Source organism: Bos grunniens, chromosome 26 (genome assembly GCF_055505025.1).
Source record: "Bos grunniens cultivar Pamir isolate PY7600 chromosome 26, Bosgru_T2T1.0, whole genome shotgun sequence".
NCBI classification, from domain to species: Eukaryota; Metazoa; Chordata; class Mammalia; order Artiodactyla; family Bovidae; genus Bos; species Bos grunniens.
In genome coordinates this window covers 11,849,418-11,869,203 of record NC_141190.1, presented here as the reverse complement: position 1 = coordinate 11,869,203, position 19,786 = coordinate 11,849,418, and the positions used below count along the sequence as shown (strand labels likewise).

Genomic DNA, 19,786 nt, shown 5'->3' with positions numbered 1-19,786 from the left:
TTTGAGAGATTATTATGTGCTAGTAGCTGTGCTAATTATCTGCTTTTCATGAACTCTTGTAATCCTTACAGCAAACCGGGAGCAGACGCAGGTGGGTGAAGGGCTCATGCCTCTGTCCCACACCTCTGGGGACCTGTGCTGTCCTGAAGAGCTTTCCTCCAGGTTTTCTAGGTCCCCCCACCAGCACCTGGGACCGGACAGGAGGCCAGTTCCTTTACAGCCAGGTGCCAAGGAGCACTGAGACTCATCCCAGGGCCACTGGAGAGTTCAAAGCCCAGGCTCTTAGCCATTACATGACACTGTCCTATTGCTTTTGAGGTAGGAGATTGACAGGGTCCAGGTTGGAAATTCACAATCAGCCAGCCTTCTCTTTCCATTTTCTGAGGCAAAAGATAGGTGAGCTCCAGTTGAAAAATTTACAACCAGCCCCCTATTCGCTCTCAGAAATGGAAGTAACAATAGAAACATAGGGTAAATAGCCAGTCTTTGTCGCTTGTGTTCATCTCAAGGGAATAATCATGGCAAGGACAAAGAGAGGCAAAACCTCTGAGTAAAAGATAACGGAGATACTACACATGCACAAAAACCCTCCTCGGAATCAAAAGTCAGGGGATAACTCCAGGCCATAATGAGTCTTGTTCCTCCCAGAAGCCTTCACGTCAATATCCAGGGGAGCATCCCAGAGTAGGTCTAGTGGTGGAAAAGAAACCAGATAATTGTCCTGAAGGAGGACAAAGACTCAGAAGAACTGATCTATATAAATGACTTAACCGCCTCTTTACAGTGCTCTTCCTCACTGGGGGGGACGCCCACACCCTTTCTCTCTGGGTGTGCATCTCTGCCCTGCTTCTATTTCAACTTAACAAACTGTGTCTCTATGCACTCTCCCACTTGTGGTTGTGCTATGTCTCTAATAATAAACTCTGTACCTGCATGTCCCGCTTCTGCCTCTGTGATAAATGCATTTTTCACTGGAGGCAAAAATCCAGGAAAAATTAGCTTCTAACCTCTAGCCCTTGTTGGTCTGGTGGCTAGGATTCCTAGTTTTCATGCTGGCTGCTGCTGCTGCTAAGTCGCTTCAGTCATGTCCGACTCTGTGCGACCCCATAGACAGCAGCCCACCAGGCTCCCCCATCCCTGGGATTCTCCAGGCAAGAACACTGGAGTAGGTTGCCATTTCCTTCTTCAATGCATGAAAGTGAAAAGTGAAAGTGAAGTCACTCAGTTGTGTCCGACTCCTAGCGACCCCCATGGACTGCAGCCTACCAGACTCCGTCCATGGGATTTGACAGGCAAGAGTACATCCTGGCTACCCAGGTTCACTTCCTGGGCAGGGAATTAAGATCTCATTCCATGCCACCACTCGCTACTGCCTCACTGAGATCACTTTCTTCTTCCTTTTCTAATTGCAGTGTGTGTTCTCTCTCCCTAAATACTTGTGAGAATGGGCTATGTGAAGCCCTGCAGACATCCTAGCACAGCTCCTTGCCCACGGTAGCTCAGAACCACAGCACTTGATGGAAAAGCCAGAACATTTCCTCACAACTGAAGGTCACCCAGTGAGAGTCTCTGATCCCCAGGATTCCCAGCTGCTCTTCTGGAAGCAGCTGCTGGGTCAGTGGAGGCCTGAGATGTTCCCAGATACTCAACACCTGAGGTGGCTGAGAGACAGAAAGGAGAGAGGAGGGCCACAGAGAGATTTTTTCTGGAGCAATACTTTCACTCAGAGAACCAAGAAGGCCCCTGAAGCATCACACATCTTCATCATTGAGCTGGTCCAGGGAGTAGAGGAGGAGGGGGCAGGACCAAAGCTACATTTTTGCTGCAGGTGTAGCTTTTGGCCATATAACTGCAAGTTTATGATGAGAAGAGAAGAAAGGATACGATGCCCTTGAGTGAGTAAGTGAAAGTTGCTCAGTCGTGTCCGACTCTTTGAGACCCCATGGACCGTAGTACATGGAATTCTCCAGGCCAGAATACTGGAGTAGGTAATCTATCCCTTCTCTAGCGGATCTTCCTGACCCAGGAATTGAACCAGGGTCTCCTGCATTGCAGGTGGATTCTTTATCAACTGAGCTATCAGGGAAGCCATGATGCCCTTATTGGGTTCTAACCCTGGAAATTTATTTTGTAATTCAAGTTTATTATCCACATCTATGCAAAATAAATTATCTTTATTGATCAATTTCACTATAAAACTTTCAACAAGTTTTATAACTTCTTTTCATTGGCTTTTAAAAGTGAACTTAGTGTTTCTCAATGTGCTCCAGCCTTGACGGCTTTCAACAGATGTGACTGGCATTACATTGCAGTGTTACCAGTGTTTCCCAGGTCATTCCAGTCTGGAGTCAAAACCAGGGTCTCCATAAGAGAAACAGAAGAGACAAATAACAACTCCTATTTCTCTGGCTCCCTTTCCACGCACAGTTGCAGAATCTAGCCCTCTCTCCTAAATATGTCTGGGAGCTCCATGGAGTGTCCATGGGGCTTTTCCTCCCTGCTCTATGTGCCATGGTGATATCCACTGCTCCCTTCAAAGCCCAAGCCCAGCCTGGTTTAAGGTAAAATTAAAAATTACCTTAAGAATTTAAGGTAAAACTCTTTCCCAAGAGTTGCTGTTGTTCAGTTGCCCAGTCATGTCCTTTTCTTTGCAACCCTGTGGACTGCAGCACAGCAGGCCTCCCTGTCCCTCACCATCTCCCAGAGTTTGCCCAAGCTCATGTCCATTCCTAGTCATTTTTGCAAATGGCCCCAGGAAGGGCACCACCCCATACAAGGGCACATCAGTAACCATTGCCTCCATGCAAAGCCTTCTTCCCCTGCTCATGTGTGTTTAGGTTAGTTCCTAGTCTCTCTCTCCTATGAGCAGGGGGACAGAGTCTGGAGAGAGGTTCTTGGGAGTGAGATCAGAGGGCAATGCCCAGAGAAAGAGGGGGCCTCCCTCAATCATCTCCTTCTCTCATCAGTCTCTCGTCAGTTCCAGCCTGCTGACCTTCACAAGAGGAGGGAAGAACTATTTGTACAGTATCAGATCAGGTAGGTATAGTCACTTGGTTGATCTGGGATCATTTGAGACAACTCTGAATGAGACAGGAATAATTATTAGGTCTTCTGGTGCCTTTGATTCTATCCTGAAAGTAGAAGAAAAGAGAGAGAGGGTGGCTGGAGAGAAATAGGTAAATGAAGTTCAAACCAATTGGGGCTGGACTCTGAATCAATGGAAAATATCCTGAAACTACTAAAGAATGTCTCTTCTTAAGTCCAGTCAGGCTGCTATAACAAAGTGGCTCACAAGCAATACTTTATTTCTCACAGTCTGGAGGCTGGGAAATTCCATCATCTGGGTGCCAGTAGATTTGGTGTCTGGTGAAAGCCTGCTTCCTGGTTCGTAGGCAACCATCTTTTCATTGTGTCCTCATGTGGCAGGAGGACAGGAGGTGCTCTCTGGGGCCTCTTATACAAGGGCACTGATCTCATCCATGAACGCTTCACCTCATGACCCAGTCACCTCCCAAAGGCCCCACCTCCAAAGACCACTATACTGGGGAGTTAGGATTTCAACATAGGAATTTGGGGAGGACCTAAACGTTCAGACCATAGCAATGTCTGTCACTCAAACCCCAGGACTGGCTGAACACTGGTGTGCTCCACACCGTATCCAGTGGAAGAGGAAAATGTACTAGCTTCCTGATTATTGCCACTGATACGGTGGGTTAAAATAAGAGAAGTTTATTTTCTTAAAACTCTGGAGGCCAGAAGTCCAAAATAAAGGGGTTCGCAGGGCCACATTCCATCCAGAAACTCTAGGAAAGAATCCTGCTTCACCGCTTCCAGCTTCCAGGGGCTCCTGGACTTCTCTGTCTTGTGGCTGCCACACTCCAACCTCTGCCTCCGTCTCCATATGGCCTTCTTCCTGCTGTGCCTCTGAGTCACTCATAAGGACACTTCTCTGTCACTTATAAGGACATTATCATTGGACTTAGGGCCCTAAGTCTAGAATGTTCTCATTTCAAGATTCTTAGTTGAATTACATCTTTAAGGACCCTATTTCCAAATAAGGTAGCACTCACAGGCACGAGATCAGGACCTAGACATACCTTTCAGGGGACACAATTTAACCTGCTAGAGATCTCATTCTCACCTGGCCAATCTTCCACTTTCTGTCTGAAACAATCCAGAGAAGGTTAGACAAAAGGCATTTCCAATTAAACTGAAAAGCTCTTGCACAGCAAAGGAACCCATAAACGAGACAAAAAGACAACTCTCAGAATGGGACAAAATATGTGCAAATGAAGCAACTGACAAAGGATTAATCTCCAAACCATACAAACAGCTCGTGCAGCTCAATATAAAAAATATCAAAAACGGGCAGAAGATTTAAATAGACATTTCTCCAAAGAAGACTTGCAGATGGCCAACAAACACATGAAAAGATGCTTTACATCAGTCATTATTGGAGAAATGCAAATCGAAACTACAATGAAGTATCACCCCGCACCAGTCAGAATGGCCATCAGAAAATCTATAAACAATAAATGTTATTGGTGGGAATGTAAATTGGTACAGCCACTGTGAAGAACAGTACAGGTTCCTTAAAAAAACTAAAAATAAAACTACCACATGACTCAGCAATCTCACTACTGGGCATATACCCTGAGAAAATCATAATTCAAAAATGTGCATGTACCCCAGTGTTCATTGCAGCCCTGTTTACGATAGCCAGGATATGAAAGCGGCCTAAATGTCCATTGACAGATAAATGGATAAAGAAGATGTGGTACATATAGACAATGGAATATTACACAGCTGTAAAAAGGAAAAAATTGGATCCTTTGTAGTGGTGTGAATGAATTCAGAGTCTGTCATACTGAGTGAAGTCAGAAAGAGAAAAATAAGTATCATATATTAACACATATTTATTGAATCTAGAAAAATGGTACTGAAGAACCTATTTGCAGGGCAGGAATAGAGACACAGATGTAGAGAACAGACTTACGGACAGAGCAGAGTGGGGAGAGGGCGGGACAAACTGGAAGAGTAGCACTGACGTATATACACCACCATGTGTCTCATAGCTAGCTAGTGGGAAGTTGCTTATAGCACAGGGAGCTCAGCTCAGTGGTCTGTGATGACTGAGAGGGGTGGGAGGAAGGCTCAGATGGGAGCGGATATATGTATACTTGCAGCTGATTTGCATTGTTGTACAGCAGAGACTAATACAACATGGTAAAGCAATTATACTCCACTTTTCAAAAATAAATTTTAAAGAGGCACTTAAATATCAGATAACCTGAGAACATGGGTGCCACAGTCTTGGAAAGTGACCCTGTAAAAACACTGTAGACAGAGGTGTGTTGTTTTTCAACTTCCCCAGTGCCCTGAGGCTCAGAGTACGGTGCTAGAAACTGACGGCAACATTTCCCTTGAATTTTCTGGAGTTAATAGAGACAGGACAGGGAGAGATGAAGGTTGGACAAATAGATTATGAAGACTTCTTTCCATTTACTGCTCCCCACTTTACTTCCACTCCAACCACACCAACATTACCTGAGCAGAGACCAAGGAAGAGGGCAGATAAACACTTGACAGGTGAATGCATAAAGGAATTTATAAACAAGTTAAAGTTTCTTGTAAGTGCTGCAGTTTTCTAACACATATCATGTGCAAAAGAATCAGCAAGGCAAATAATTCGATCTGATTTGATCAGTATTACATGCCCTACTACTCTGAGGTTGGAAGTAAAATGAGACATTTTAATACAACAAATATGAAAGCTTAGTCACATGGTGGTGATGGGGCTGGTGGTAACATTAGTCAATATTCATGAAGCCCTACCAAGGGACAGGTGATGTGCTTGAGAGGTAAAGTTATTATCAAAATACTTTGGTAGGGACTTCCCTGGTAGTCCAGTGGTTAAGCCACTGTGATCCCATTGTAGGGGGCTTGGGCTCAATCATTGGTCAGGGAAATAAGACCCTACATGTTGCACCAATGTGGCCAAAACACACACACACAGACACACACACACACACCCCAATGTGGCCAAAACACACACACACACACACACACACACACACACACACACTTTGGTGATTATGTGCTTCTTTAGTAACACATTAAATAACAAGATCAACCTACTGATAGGCATCATAATTACCATAATTTCAAACTAGCAAGAAGCACAAGTAATATTCTGAGAAATCCGCAACAACTTTGACATATAAATCTATGATTTCTGTTGCTGACAAAGTCACAGGTTCTGCGCATATTACTGGGATCTGTTGCCACATTCATAACTATAGGAATTGCTAAATTTCAGACGGATGTTGATAAAATGAAGACACGGGTTTCTATTCCTATCCAGGTTTAGAGAGCACCTGAATTCTCTCCACACATCTCTTGTCTGTGGACCCCCTGACCTAGATACACACTATGCCAAGCTTTCCCTTTCTCTTAGGAGAAGCTCTTTAAAATAATCTGTTCTCTTAACAGCTTCAAGAGTACTGCAGAATCACTGGCAGTCAGGTCATTTTCCTGTCACCTGAAGAGCAACGTTATGTGCCACAGGCACTGGGCAGGAGACGTCCCCTCCTACACAGAGCAGCAGTGAGAGCCGCGCCCGTGCACACTCAGCTGTCCTATCCTGTGGTGTGTCCTGGGAGATGCTAGTCCGGTGAAACGCTCCATGCTGTGGGCGAGTGAGTTTAGGAAATGCAGCATCAGCTCTCTCCCTTTTAGAAATTCACACTGTGTATGAGCAGAGCAAAGGCTCCACAGTGTACTATAAAGTGGTTTACCTAAAGCCCCATGACCTGACCATGGAACTTCCCTCCTTCTTTTATTCCATGGCTGAACTAAAGCTTTACAATACACACCTTGGGAAACCCTAAATTGTGTCATATTAAAAGCACCACAAAAGAACTGCAAAACCAATGAAAATAAACTGGCTTCAAATTAAACCCGCAGTTTTTTCCTAGAACAAATCCAGAACTAGCTCCAGGAGGGAGAGAAAAGTGGTATGCCTGGGTAGTTTCTGTCATGTGTAGTAGCAGTTCACACAGTTTAATGAAAACCATATTTCCTTCTGTTTGCCATTAAGGAGTTCTAGGGTCAAGATCTACCTAGTGAGTAAATGTGCGTGCCTGGTAAGTCACTTAGTCATGTCTTACTCTTTGGGACCCTGTGAACTATAGCCCACCAGGCTCCTCTGTCCATGGGATTTCCCAGGCAAGAACACTGGAATGGATTGCTGCTGTGCCTTCCTCCAGAGGATCTTCGCAACCCAGGGATCGAACCCTCATCTCTTATGTCTCCTGCATTGGCAGACAGGTTCTTTACCACTAGTACCACCTGGGAAGCCTCAGTGAGTAAATAGCCATCTCATAATCCCTGCTCAACTGCGATAATCACAGGAGTTTTCAAAACAACTTTAGTGATCTGGGTTTTTTTTTAATTAATTTTTTTATTGAAGGATAATTGCTTTACAGAATTTTTCTGTTTTCCGTCAAACCTCAACATGAATCAGCCGTAGGTATACATATATCTCCTCCCTTTTGAAACTCCCTCTCATCTTACTCCCCATCCCACCCCTCTAGGTTGATACAGAGCCCCTGTTCGAGTTTCCTGAACCATACGGCAAATTCCTGACGGCTATCTATTTTAATTATGGCAATGTAAGTTTCTATGTTACTCTTTCCATACATCTCATCCTCTCCTCCCCTCTCCCCACATGCATAAGTCTATTCTCTGTATCTGTTTCTCGATTGTGCCCTGTAAATAAATTCTTCAGTACAATTTTTCTAGATTCGATATATATGCATTAGAATACGAAATTTATCTTTCTGACTCACTTCACTCTGTATAATAGGTTCTAGGTTCATCCACCTCATTAGAACTGATTCAAAGGCATTTCTTTTGATGGCTGAGTAATATTCCATTGTGTATATGTACCACAACTTCTTTATCTGTTCACCTGTCGATGGACATCTAGATTGCTTCCATGCTCTACTACTGTAAGTAGTGCTGCAATGAACAATGGAATACATGGGTCTTTTTCAATTTTGGTTTCCTTAGGGTATTTGCCTAGGAGTGGGATTGCTGGGTCATACGGGGATTTTATTCCTAGTTTTTTAAGGAATCTTCATACCATCTTCCATAGTGGCTGTATCAATTTACATTCCCACCAATAGTACAAGAGCGTTCCCTTTTCTCCACACCCTCTCCAGCATTTATTGTTTGTAGACTTTTTGATGATGGCCATTCTGACTGGTATGAAGTGATATCTCATTGTAGTTTTTATTTGCATTTCTCTAATAATGATTGATGTTGAGCATTTTTTCATGTGTTTGTTGGCCATTTCTATGTCTTCTTTGGATAAATGTTTCTTTAGGTATTTTCCCATTTTTTGATTGCATTGTTCATTTTTCTGGTATTGAGTTGTATGAGCTGCTTGTATATTTTGGAAATTAATCCTTTGGAAGTTGTTTCATTTGCTATTATTTTCTCCCATTCTGAGGGTTGTGTTTTCACCTTGCTTATAGTTTCCTTTGCTGTGCAAAAGCTTTTAAGTTTAATCAGGTACCACTTGTTTACTTTTGTTATTATTTCCATTACTCTAGGAGGTGGGTCATAGAGAATTATGCTTTGATTTATGTCATCAAGTGTTCTGCCTATGTTTTCCTCTAAGAGTTTTATAGTTTCTGGTCTTACATTTAGGTCTTTAATCCACTTTGAGTTTATCTTTGTGTATAGTGTTAGGAAGTGTTCTAATTTCATTCTTTTACATGGAGCTGTCCAATTTTCCCCAGAGAAGGCAATGACACCCCACTCCAGTACTCTTGCCTGGAAAATCCTATGGACAGCAGAGCCTTGTAGGGTGCAGTCCATGAGGTCACGAAGAGTCCAACACTTACTGAGCAACTTCACTTTCACTTTTCACTTTCATGCATTGGAGAAGGAAATGGCAACCCACTCCAGTGTTCTTGCCTGGAGAATCCCAGGGACAGTGGAGCCTGGTGGGCTGCTGTCTATGGGGTTGCACAGAGTTGGACATGACTGAAGCGACTTAGCAGCAGCAGCAGCAATCCAGTTTTCCCAGCACTGTTTATTGAAGAGGTTGTCTTTGCCCCACTGTATATTCTTGCTGCCTTTGTCAAAAAACAAGATATCCATAAGTGCAGGGGTTTATTTCTGGGCTTTCTATCTTGTTCCATTGGTCTATATTTCTGTTCATGTGCCAGTGCCATACTGTATTGATGACTGTGGCTTTGTAGTATAATCTGAAGTCAGGAAGGTTGATTCCTCCAGTCTCATTCTTCTTTCTCAAGACTGCTTTGGCTATACAGGGTCTTTTGTGTTTTCATATGAATTGTGAAATTTTTTTGTTCTAGTTCTGTGAAAAATGCCATTGCTAATTTGATAGGGTTCACATTGAATCTGTAGATTGCATTTGGTAGTATAGTCATTTTCACAATATTGATTCTTCCTACCCAGGAACATGGAATATCTCTCCATCTGTTTATGTCATCTTTCATTTTTTCAATAGTACCTTATAATTTTCTGTGTACAGTTATTTTGTCTACTTAGATAAGTTTATTCCTAGATATTTAATTCTTTTTGTTGCAATGGTGAATGGGATTGATTCCTTAATTTCTCTTTCTGATTTTTCATTGTTAGTATATAGAAATGCAAGTGATTTCTGTGTATTGATTTTGTATCCTGCAACTTTGCTAAATTTTCTGATTAGCTCTAGTAATTTTCTGATACTATCTTTAGAGTTTTCTATGTATAGTATCATGTCATCTGCAAACAGTGAGAGCTTTACTTCTTCTCCCAATCTGGATTCCTTTTATTTCTTTTTCTTCTCTGGAAGTAGCTAGAACTTCCAGAATTATGTTGAGTAATAGTGGTGAAAGTGGACATCTTTGTCTTCTTCCTAATCTTAGGGGGAATGCTTTCAGTTTTTCTCCATTGAGAATAATGTTTGCTGCAGGCTTATCATCAGTTCAATTCAGTCACTCAGTTGTGTCCAGCCCTTTGAAACCCCATGGACTGCAGCATGCCAGGCTTCTCTATCCATCACCAATTCCTGGAGCTTATCCAAACTCATGTCATTGAATCGGTGGTGCCATCCAAACATCTCAGCCTCTGTCATCATCTTCTCCTCCCGTCTTCAATCCTTCCCAGCATCAGGGTGTTTTCAAATGAATCAATTATTCACATCAGGTGGCCAAAGTATTGAAGTTTCAGATTCAGCATCAGTCCTTCCAATGAACATTCAGGACTGATTTCCTTTAAGATGGGCTGGTTGGATCTCCTAGCAATCCAAGGGACTCTCAAGAGTCTTCTCCAACAGCACAGTTCAAAAGCATCATTTCTTTGGCTCTCAGCTTTCTTTATAGTCCAACTCTCATATTTATACATGACTACTGGGAAAAACATAGCTTTGACTAGAGGGACCTTTGTTGCCAAAGTAATGTCTCTGCTTTTTAATGTGCTAAGTTGGTCATAACTTTTCTTCCAAGGAGCAATCATCTTTTAATTTCATGGCTGCAGTCACCATCCACAGTGATTTTGGAGCCCCCCCAAACAGTCTCTTATTGTTTCCATTTTTTTCCCATCTATTTGCCATGAAGTGGTGGGACCAGGTGCCATGATCTTAGTTTTCTGAATGTTGAATTTTAAGCCAACTTTTTCACTCTCCTCTTTCACTCTCATCAAGAGGCTCTTTAGTTCTTCGCTTTCTGCCATAAGGGTGGTATCATCTGCATATCTGAGGTTACTGATATTTCTGCTGGCAATCTTGATTCCAGCTTGTGCTTCATCCAGTCCAGCATTTCTCATGATGTACTCTGCATATAAGTTAAATAAGCAGGGTGACAATATATAGCCTTGACTTACCTCTTTCCTGATTTGGAACCAGTCTGTTGTTCCATGTCCAGTTCTAACTGTTGCTTCTTGACCTGCATACAGATTTCTCAGGAGGCAGGTAATGTGCTCTGGTGTTCTCATCTCTTTAAGAATTTTCCAGTTTGTTTTGATCCACACAGTCAAAGGCTTTAGCATAGACAATGAAGCAGATGTTTTTTCTGGAATTTTCTTGCTTTTTCAATGATCCAGTGGATGTTGGCAACTTGATTTCTGGTTCCTCTGCTTTTTTTAAATCCAATTTGAACATCTGGTTCTTGGTTCATGTACTGTTGAAGCCTCACTTGCAGAATTTTGAGCATTACTTTGCTAGCATGTGAAATGAGTGCAATTGTGCAGTAGTTTGAGCACTCTTTGGCATTGCCTTTCTTTGGGATTGGAATGAAAACTGACATTTTCCTGCCCTGTGGCCACCACTGAGTTTTCCAAATTTGCTGGCATATTAAGTGCAGCACTTTCACAGCATCATCTTTTAGGATTTGAAATAGCTCAACTGGAATTCCATCACCTCTACTAGCTTTGTTCATAGTGATGCTTCCTAAGGCCCACTTGACTTTGCATTCCAGAATGTCTGGCTCTAGGTGAGTGATCACATCATTGTGATTATCTGGGTTGTGAAGATCTTTTTTTGTATAGTTCTTCCATGTATTCTTGCCACCTCTTCTTAATATCTTTTGCTTCTGTTAGGTCAATACCACTTCTGTCCTTTATTGTGTCCATCTTTGCATGAAACGTTCCCTTGGTATCCCTAATTTTCTTGAAAAGATCTCTAGTCTTTCCCATTCTATTATTTTCTTCTATTTCTTTGCACTGATCGCTCAGGAAGGCTTTCTTACCTCTCCTTGCTGTTCTTTGGAACTCTGCATTCAAATGGGTATATCTTTCCTTTTCTCCTCTGCTGTTTGCTTCTCTTCTTTTCATGGCTATTTGAAAGGCCTCCTCAGACAACCATTTTGCCTTTTTGCATTTGTTTTTTCATATCATATATGGCCTTTACTATGTTGAGGTAGGTTCTTTATAGGCCCATTTTTTAAAGAGTTTTAATCATAAATCATGCTGAATTTTGTCAAAGGTTTTTTCTGCATCTATTGAGATTATCGTGTGGTTTTTATTTTTCAGTTTTTTAATATGGTGTACCACATTGATTGATTTGTGCATATTGAAGAATCCTTGCATTCCTGGAATAAACCCAACTTGATCATAGTGTATGAGCTTTTTGATGTGTTGCTGAATTCTGTTAGCTAAAATTTTGTTGAGGATTTTTGCATCTATGTTCGTGAGTAATATTGGCCTGTAGTTTTCTTTTTTTGTGTTGTCTTTATCTGATTTTGGTATCAGGTGATGGTGGCCTTGTAGAATGAGTTTGGAAGTGTTTCTTCCTCTGCAATTTTTTGAAAGAGTTTTAGAAGGATAGGCATTCACCCCTCTCTAAATGTTTGATAGAATTCTCCTGTGAAGCCATCTGGTCCTTGGGTTTTGTTTTTTGGGAGATTTTTGACCACAGGTTCAATTTCAGTGCTTGTAATTGGGTTGTTTATAATTTCTGTTTCTTCCTGGTTCAGTCTTTAAAGATTGAACTTTTCTAAGAATCTGTCCATTTCTTCCAGGTTATCCATTTTATTGCCATGTAGTTGTTCATAATAGTCTTTATAATCCTTTGTATTTCTGCATTGTCTGTTGTAACCTCTCCTTTTTCATTTCTAATTTTGTTGATTTGATTCTTCTTTTTTTCTTGATGAGTCTGGCTAAAGGTTTGTCAATTTTGTTTATCTTCTCAAAGAATCAGCTTTTAGTTGTATTAATCTTTACTATTGTTTTGTTTCTTTTTCATTTATTTCTGCTCAGATCTTTATGATTTCTTCCCTTCTACTAATTTTGGGGGTTTTTTTGTTCTTCTTTTTACAGTTGTTTTATGGGGAAAAGTTAGGTAGTCTATTCAATGTTTTTCTTGTTTCTTGAGGTAGGATTGTATTGCTATAAACTCTCCTTTAGAACTGCTTTTGCTGCATTCCATAGATTTTGAGTTGTCATGTTTTCATTGTCATTTGTTTCTAAAAATTTTTTTATTTCACTTTTGATTTTTCCAGTAAGCTGTTGGTTGTTTAGAAATATATTGTTTACTCTCCATGTGTTTGTGCTTCTTACAGTTTTTTCTTGGAATTGATATCTAGTCTCATGGCATTGTGGTCAGAGAAGATGCTTGATACAATTTCAATTTTCTTAAATGTACTGAGGTTTGATTTGTGACCCAAGATGTGGTCTATCCTGGAGAATGTTCCATGTGCACTTGAGAAGGTGTATTCTTCTGCATTTGGATGGAATGTCCTGAAGATATCAATGAAAGTCATCTCATCTAATGTATCATTTAAGACTTGTGTTTCCTTATTAATTTTCTGTTATGATGATCTGTCCATTGGTGTGAGTGGGGTGTTAAAGTCTCCTGCTATTATTGTGTTCCTGTCAATTTCTCCTTTTATGTCTGTTAGTGTTTGTCGTGTATTGAGGTGCTCCTACGTTGGGTGCATAGATATTTACAATTGTTACGTCTTCCTCTTGGATTGATCCTCGATCATTACATAGTGTCCTTCCTTATCTCTTGCAATTTTTATTTTAAGGTCTGTTTTGTCTGATATGAGGATTGCTACTCCAGCTTTTGCTTCCCATTTGCATGAAATACATTTTTCCATCCTCTCACTTTCAGTTTATATGTGTCTTTAGGTCTGAAGTGGGTTTCTTGTAGACAGCATATATATGGGTCTTGTTTTTGTATCCATTCAGCCAGTCTGTGTCTTTTGGTTGGGGCATTTAATCCACTTACATTTAAAGTAATTATTGATATATGTCCCTATTGCCATTTTCTTAATTGTTTGGGGTTGATTTGGTAGATGTTTTTTTCCTCTTGTATTTCTTGACTATATAAGTCTGTTTAACATTTGTTGTAAAGCTGGTTTGGTGGCACTGAATTCTCTTAACTTTTGCTTGTCTGAAAAGCTTTTTCTCTCTCCATCAATTTTGAATGAGATCCTTGCTGGGTACAGTAATCTTGGTTGTAGATTTTTCCCTTTCAGTACTTTAAATATATCCTTCCATTCCCTTCTGGCCTGCAGAGTTTCTGCTGAAACATCAGCTATTAAATGCATGGGGTTTCCCTGTATGTTACTTGTTGCTTTTCCCTTGCTGGTTTTTTTGGCAATTTATTTTTTTTTTATTTTGGCAATATCTGGCAGTTTATTAACCAATGGAACATACTGAATAACAAACTATCTTACATCTTTCAGGAAGAAGAAACACTAGATTTGAAAACACATCACCCACTGAATTTAGACACAACATCTCTACTCAATTAAGAGAAACATTTGTACAGTCCAGGTCTTTATTCTTACACCCAACAGGCCCTACAGTCATAGGGAATGGGCTCCAACAGTTCAGGTTCCTTTCCACTGGTCCTCATGAAGTGTGTTCTCTGGGTGGAGCAGGCTGGTGCTTCAGCTGAACCCAAATCCCTTTCTCTTTGGCTTCCTTCTTTTTCTGATCATTTTCCTTCCCATGTTTCAGGAAGCTATCTAGGCTCTTAGAGTGCTTAATATGTTCAATAGGCACATTAATTCTCTTGGCAAGAATCTTGCCATTAACTTGTTTGTTTACAGTGATGCCAGCAGCATGCTGGGTAACATTGTAGATTCTCCCAGTTTTGCCATGGCAACATTTGTGGGGCATTCCTTTTTGAACAGTACCCATGCCCTTGATATCTACAATATCACCCTTCTTGTAGATTTGCATAGATGTGGCCAAAGGAACAACTCCATGTTTTTGAAAGGCCTAGAGAACATGCAGCAGGTGCCCCTCCTCTTTTCCTTTGTGTTGGTCATTTTGGCAAATTACTGGAAGATGGTGGTTCCAGCCGACAGGCTCCCTTGCTGCTTTTAATATTCCTTCCTTGTGTTTAGTCTTTGTTAGTTTGATTAATATGTGTCTTGGTGTGTTTCTCCTTGGGTTATCCTGTATGGAACTCTTTGCACCTCTTGGACTTGATTGACTATTTCCTTTTCCATGTTGGGGAAATTTTCAACTATAATCTCTTCAAAAATTTTCTCATACCCTTCCTTTCTCTCTTCTTCTTCTGGGACCCATATAATTCGAAAGTTGGTGCCTTTGATATTGTCCCATCGGTCTCTGAGACTATCCTCAGTTCTTTCCATTCTTTATACTTTATTCTGCTCTTCAGAAGTTATTTCCATCATTTTAACTTCCAGCTCACTGATTCGCTCTTCAGCTTCAGATATTCTGCTATTGATCTCTTCTAGAGTATTTTTAATTGTAGTAATTGTGTTGTTTGTCTCTGTATGTCTGTTCTCTAATTCTTCTAGGTCTTTGTTAATTGATTCTTGCATTTTCTCCATTTTGTTTTCAAGGTTTTTGATCATCTTTACTATCATTATTCTGAATTAGTTTTCAGGTAGTTTGTCTATTCCCTCTTCATTTATTTGATCTTCTGTGTTTTTAATTTGTTCCTTCATTTGTGTAGTATTTCTCTGCTTTTTCATTATTTTTTTTACCTTATTGTGTTTGAGGTCTCCTTTTGCCAGCCTTGAAGGTTGAATTCTTTCTTCCTTTTGGTTTCTGCCCTCCTAAGGCTGGTCCAGTGGTTTGTGTAAGCTTCATATAGGGTGCGATTTGTGTTGTTTTTGTTTGTTTGTTTGTTTGTTTGTTTTCCCTCTGATGGGCAAGGCTGAGTGAGGTGGTAATCCTGTCTGCTGGGTTTGTATTTTTGTTTTGTTTGTTGTTTAGATGAGGCTTCCTGTACAGGGTGCTCCTGGTGGTTGGGTGATGCCGGGTCTTGTATTCAAGTGGTTTCCTTTGTGTGAGTTCTCAATATGTGATACTCCCTAGAGTTAGTTCTCTGGTAGTCCAGGGTCTTGGAGTCAGTGCTCCCACTCCAAAGGCTCAGGGCTTAACCTCAAAATGAGACACAGAGACACAAGGTGAGCAAATGCTGTTTGAAAAAATGGTATCAATGAACTTGGTTGATTCAAGATTGTCACAAATCTTCAATTTGAAAAAATTACATAATCTTGACTCTCCTCAGTCTTCATACTTTCCTTTCGTGAGCACTGAATGGCAAGCAATGTTCAGACTGTCCTGTTGCAGACAGATATACCTTGCAACGTATTTCACAGAGCCTGGAAATGGAGAGAAAGCATGTCTCCTGAAAGAAGATGTTACATTCCTTTCCCCTCATCCATGACAACATTGAGGCTTGGATCCCCTTTCTCTGGTCTTCACTCTCCAGAAACAAGAGACTGACAAGAGCCACTGTTCCCAGTGATCTGGTTTTTAAATTAGTACTCATTTCAGGTCACAGAATCCATCGTAGTGATCTTAAACATAGAGGAATCAGAAGGTAAAAGGGCACAAAATTCAAAGATGGAATGTAACCAACCCTATCTATCTGTCGGTCTGTCTGTCTCTGTCTCCCTCTCTCTCCTCTCTTTTGTGTCTCTTCATTCTTCACTTTCTCATTCTAGTATGTTTTTGCTTTAATCCAAATGCTCACACTCTCTCTATCCTTCCTTCACTGAAAGGCTGCACAGGTCTCCACACCCTACAGCCAATATTGACTGGCTTTCTCTGATTTTCCAGCCCATATGGGAGGAAAACATGGCTACCCTGAGCTCCTGAGTTTAAAGTCACAATTACAACTAGCACAAGAGAGGCTGAAGACTGCCTGGTCCAGCTTGAGTTACTTGTCCCATCACAGACTGCCAGGGGCCACCCTTACAGTATTTTGAAGAGTAGCTGAGATGGGGGTTGGGGAGGGCAGGCAGAAGGGAGAGGATGAAAGGTAGACAACCTGTGTGTATTACATCTGGGAAATTGCTTAAACAGAAAAAAGATTCACTTGGCTGATCACACACGTGTTATTCATTCCATGACTGTTACCAACCTAAATATGGCTTCAGTCTAGAGTGTAATAAGAAACTGGTACCTATAGCAAAATGTGTTCATTCCTCTCTTTTCAACTAAACATGAGGACAAAGGCATCAGGAGAGAAGGTGAGAAACAGTTACTCAAATGTAATTAATAATGGTTAATAATTAATAATCACCCCACCTACATACTGTGATTCTACTTTTATTTTTAATAAGCTAAAGACTCAAGGGTTGCATATTTTTCAGTGGTTTTTTTTTTTTAATGTCTTTCCAAGCGTTCCACAATTATCTCTCAAATTACCCTTCAGTAGAAGCTTGAGTCTACACGGGAGTTTCTTTATTCTCTCATCACATTTCACAGCATGATCCCAGTACACCCCCAGGCTCACTCATATTCCAGTCACACAGAATGTCATGCCCCTCCCAGACTGATGGCATATACTTATGCTGAAAGTTAGTAATTGTTTATCTGAAATTCAAACTTGACTGGCGGCACTCTATTTTTATTTCTCAATCTGGCAACCCTACCCAGATCACACTCTGTGCTTTCAGACCTGCTTGTCATTGTCACACGACCCTTTCCCTTAGGTTACACTCCACCAGTCCCCTCACCTTGGCAAACTTAGCTTTCAAGAATCACCTCAAATGCCCTTTTCTCTGTAAAATCTTCCCTATTTTTCTCAGGCAGTTTAGATCATCCTGCAATATTTTCACAACTGTCTATTAAAGACTTGCAAAGTGAATTGACTCCTTGTCTTCCCTGCTGACCATGAGCTCTCCAAGAGCACTGCTGGGTCTGGGTATCTTCATATCTTCATGCTTGGTATGTAGGAGATACTTAATAAATATTTTTGATTGAATGAATTAATGAATTTTTTGGTAAATGGACTATTGCTGTGCTATGAACAGCCCTCCTACTCCTATTTCCCTGCACCACACTCATTTATCTTCTAAAAACAATATTTTTCAGACCTCAGGCCATTTCTGAGTTGGAAGAAAAATCAATTGGGTGCATAAAAGCCAGCATGAAATAGAAAAGAGTGAAGTAGCATAGAGAGAGGTGAAGTGTAGCCAAATGGAACGGGAAATAGAGGGCAGCTCTAGTATAAGGCTGAATCGTGTTCTGCTAAAACACAGGTGTGTGTGTGTCTGTGTGTATGTACTAGGTTTTGGTGTAAAATGTATCTCTTATTGTAACATGATCAAAAGAGTATGAAAACCCCTACCCTGTTAGGAGCCTGACCTGTCAGTTGTGATTCTTGGCACCTCCTCAAACTTACTCAATGACTCCCAGTTTCCTCCACTCAAAGTCCTCTATAATCTGGCCCCAACCTATTGCTTTGCCCTCTCTTACCACCACTAACTCCACAAGCCATCCACCTCAGATAAATGACTTATTGTTTGCCCATCCTACCCCCCAAATGAACAAGATACACACTCTGCTTTATTAACTTTGTGTACCTTCTCCCACAGTCAGCCCTCCACCCCTGCCATCCCTGACAGCTTGTTGAGCTGTGCCCTGCAGACCACGAGGTCTGTGCTTGCCCAGCTTCAAGACCTGAGAAAGAGACTGGAGTCATCAAAAGAGATTAATGGATGGAGGAACTTACACATCTGAAGAAAGGTCCTGGAGTGACACTTCATAGTGTGCTGCAGAAAGCGGCAGAACGTGGTGGCAGTCTTCGCCAGGGGAAGAGGGGAGGGAAGTTACCAGTTATAGTGGAATTGATGTCAGGTGGGCTCATTAGTTACCAGGGAAACCAGCAGAGGTGCCCGCCCCTCACAGCCCTTTTGATAAGAAAAATCACCAGCAGAGGCCTGGGGCAAATACACAGGAAAGTCATTCAGCTGAGTAGGGCATAGGTGAAGCCGTCACTGGTTGGACGGGAGATGTAACTGTCTTGAGTGGCCTAACCATACATGGGTTCTCTCCACTTTTATTTTTTTTCATAGAATGAACTAGCTTCCTGACATCCAATGCAAACTCCTGCTTCCTTAGCCCCTCCACAAAATCACCTAAAACAAATCAAATCCTGTAATAATCACCTTCCAATATCCTCTTACTGAGAAGTCCCTCAGGCCCTTATGATGTGCTTTCTCCCTTGCTGCTGCTGCTGCTGCTGCTGCTAAGTCGCTTTAGTCGTGTCCGATTCTGTGCGACCCCATAGACAGCAGCCCACCAGGCTCCCCCGTCCCTGGGATTCTCCAGACAAGAACACTGGAGTGGGTTGCCATTTCCTTCTCCAATGCATGAAAGAGAAAACTGAAAGTGAAGTCGCTCAGTCACGTTCGACTCTTAGCGACCCCATGGACTGCAGCCCACCAGGCTCCTCTGTCCATGGGATTTTCCAGGCAAGAGTACTGGAGTGGGGTGCCATTGCCTTCTCCTCTCCCTTGGTACAGTGAGTAATAAGTCCAACTGGTACAACATGATATGTTCCTGGTGATTTTGGCTAGAAAGCATTGACCCCTGGCTCACGGCAAGTACATACCCAATGTTTGCTGAAAACATTGAATTCGGATTTTTGTACATGTTTTTGAAAAGCATGCACCATGTTTTTCACATGGTGGAAATTATCTGGACTGTGTGGCAAGTGTTATTTAGAAAGCACAGAGTGAGAAGTTGGTTATGTACACAGTCTAGGTTACATGTGTCAGATTTGCACACACAACAAGTGTCACGCCTGAAGTTCTTTTAAGTGGCTATGGCTTATTCTCACAGTCACACAAATGACAAAACCCTCGAATTGCTAGCCCCAGTACTCCATGACTGTTCAATAAGCCACAGAAAACTGAAACTGGAATCTAGAATAATAGCTCTGATGAACCTATTTGCAGTACAGGAGTAGAGACACAGATGTAGAGAATGGACTTATGGATACAGATGGGGAAGGAGAGGGTGGGATGAACTGAGAGAGCAGCATTGACAT

At 41.5% G+C, this 19,786-nt stretch overlaps 1 pseudogene across 1 annotated transcript; it reads right to left on the bottom strand.

Moving 5' to 3' along the window:
* Positions 1-12,830: 12,830 nt before the first annotated feature.
* LOC147344022 (large ribosomal subunit protein eL21 pseudogene) lies at positions 12,831-18,621 on the bottom strand (annotated as a pseudogene). Its single transcript, XR_015155591.1, has 2 exons — positions 18,467-18,621; positions 12,831-16,106 (listed from the first exon to the last, which is right to left on the bottom strand). The product of XR_015155591.1 is annotated as a large ribosomal subunit protein eL21 pseudogene (transcript).
* Positions 18,622-19,786: the final 1,165 nt, after the last annotated feature.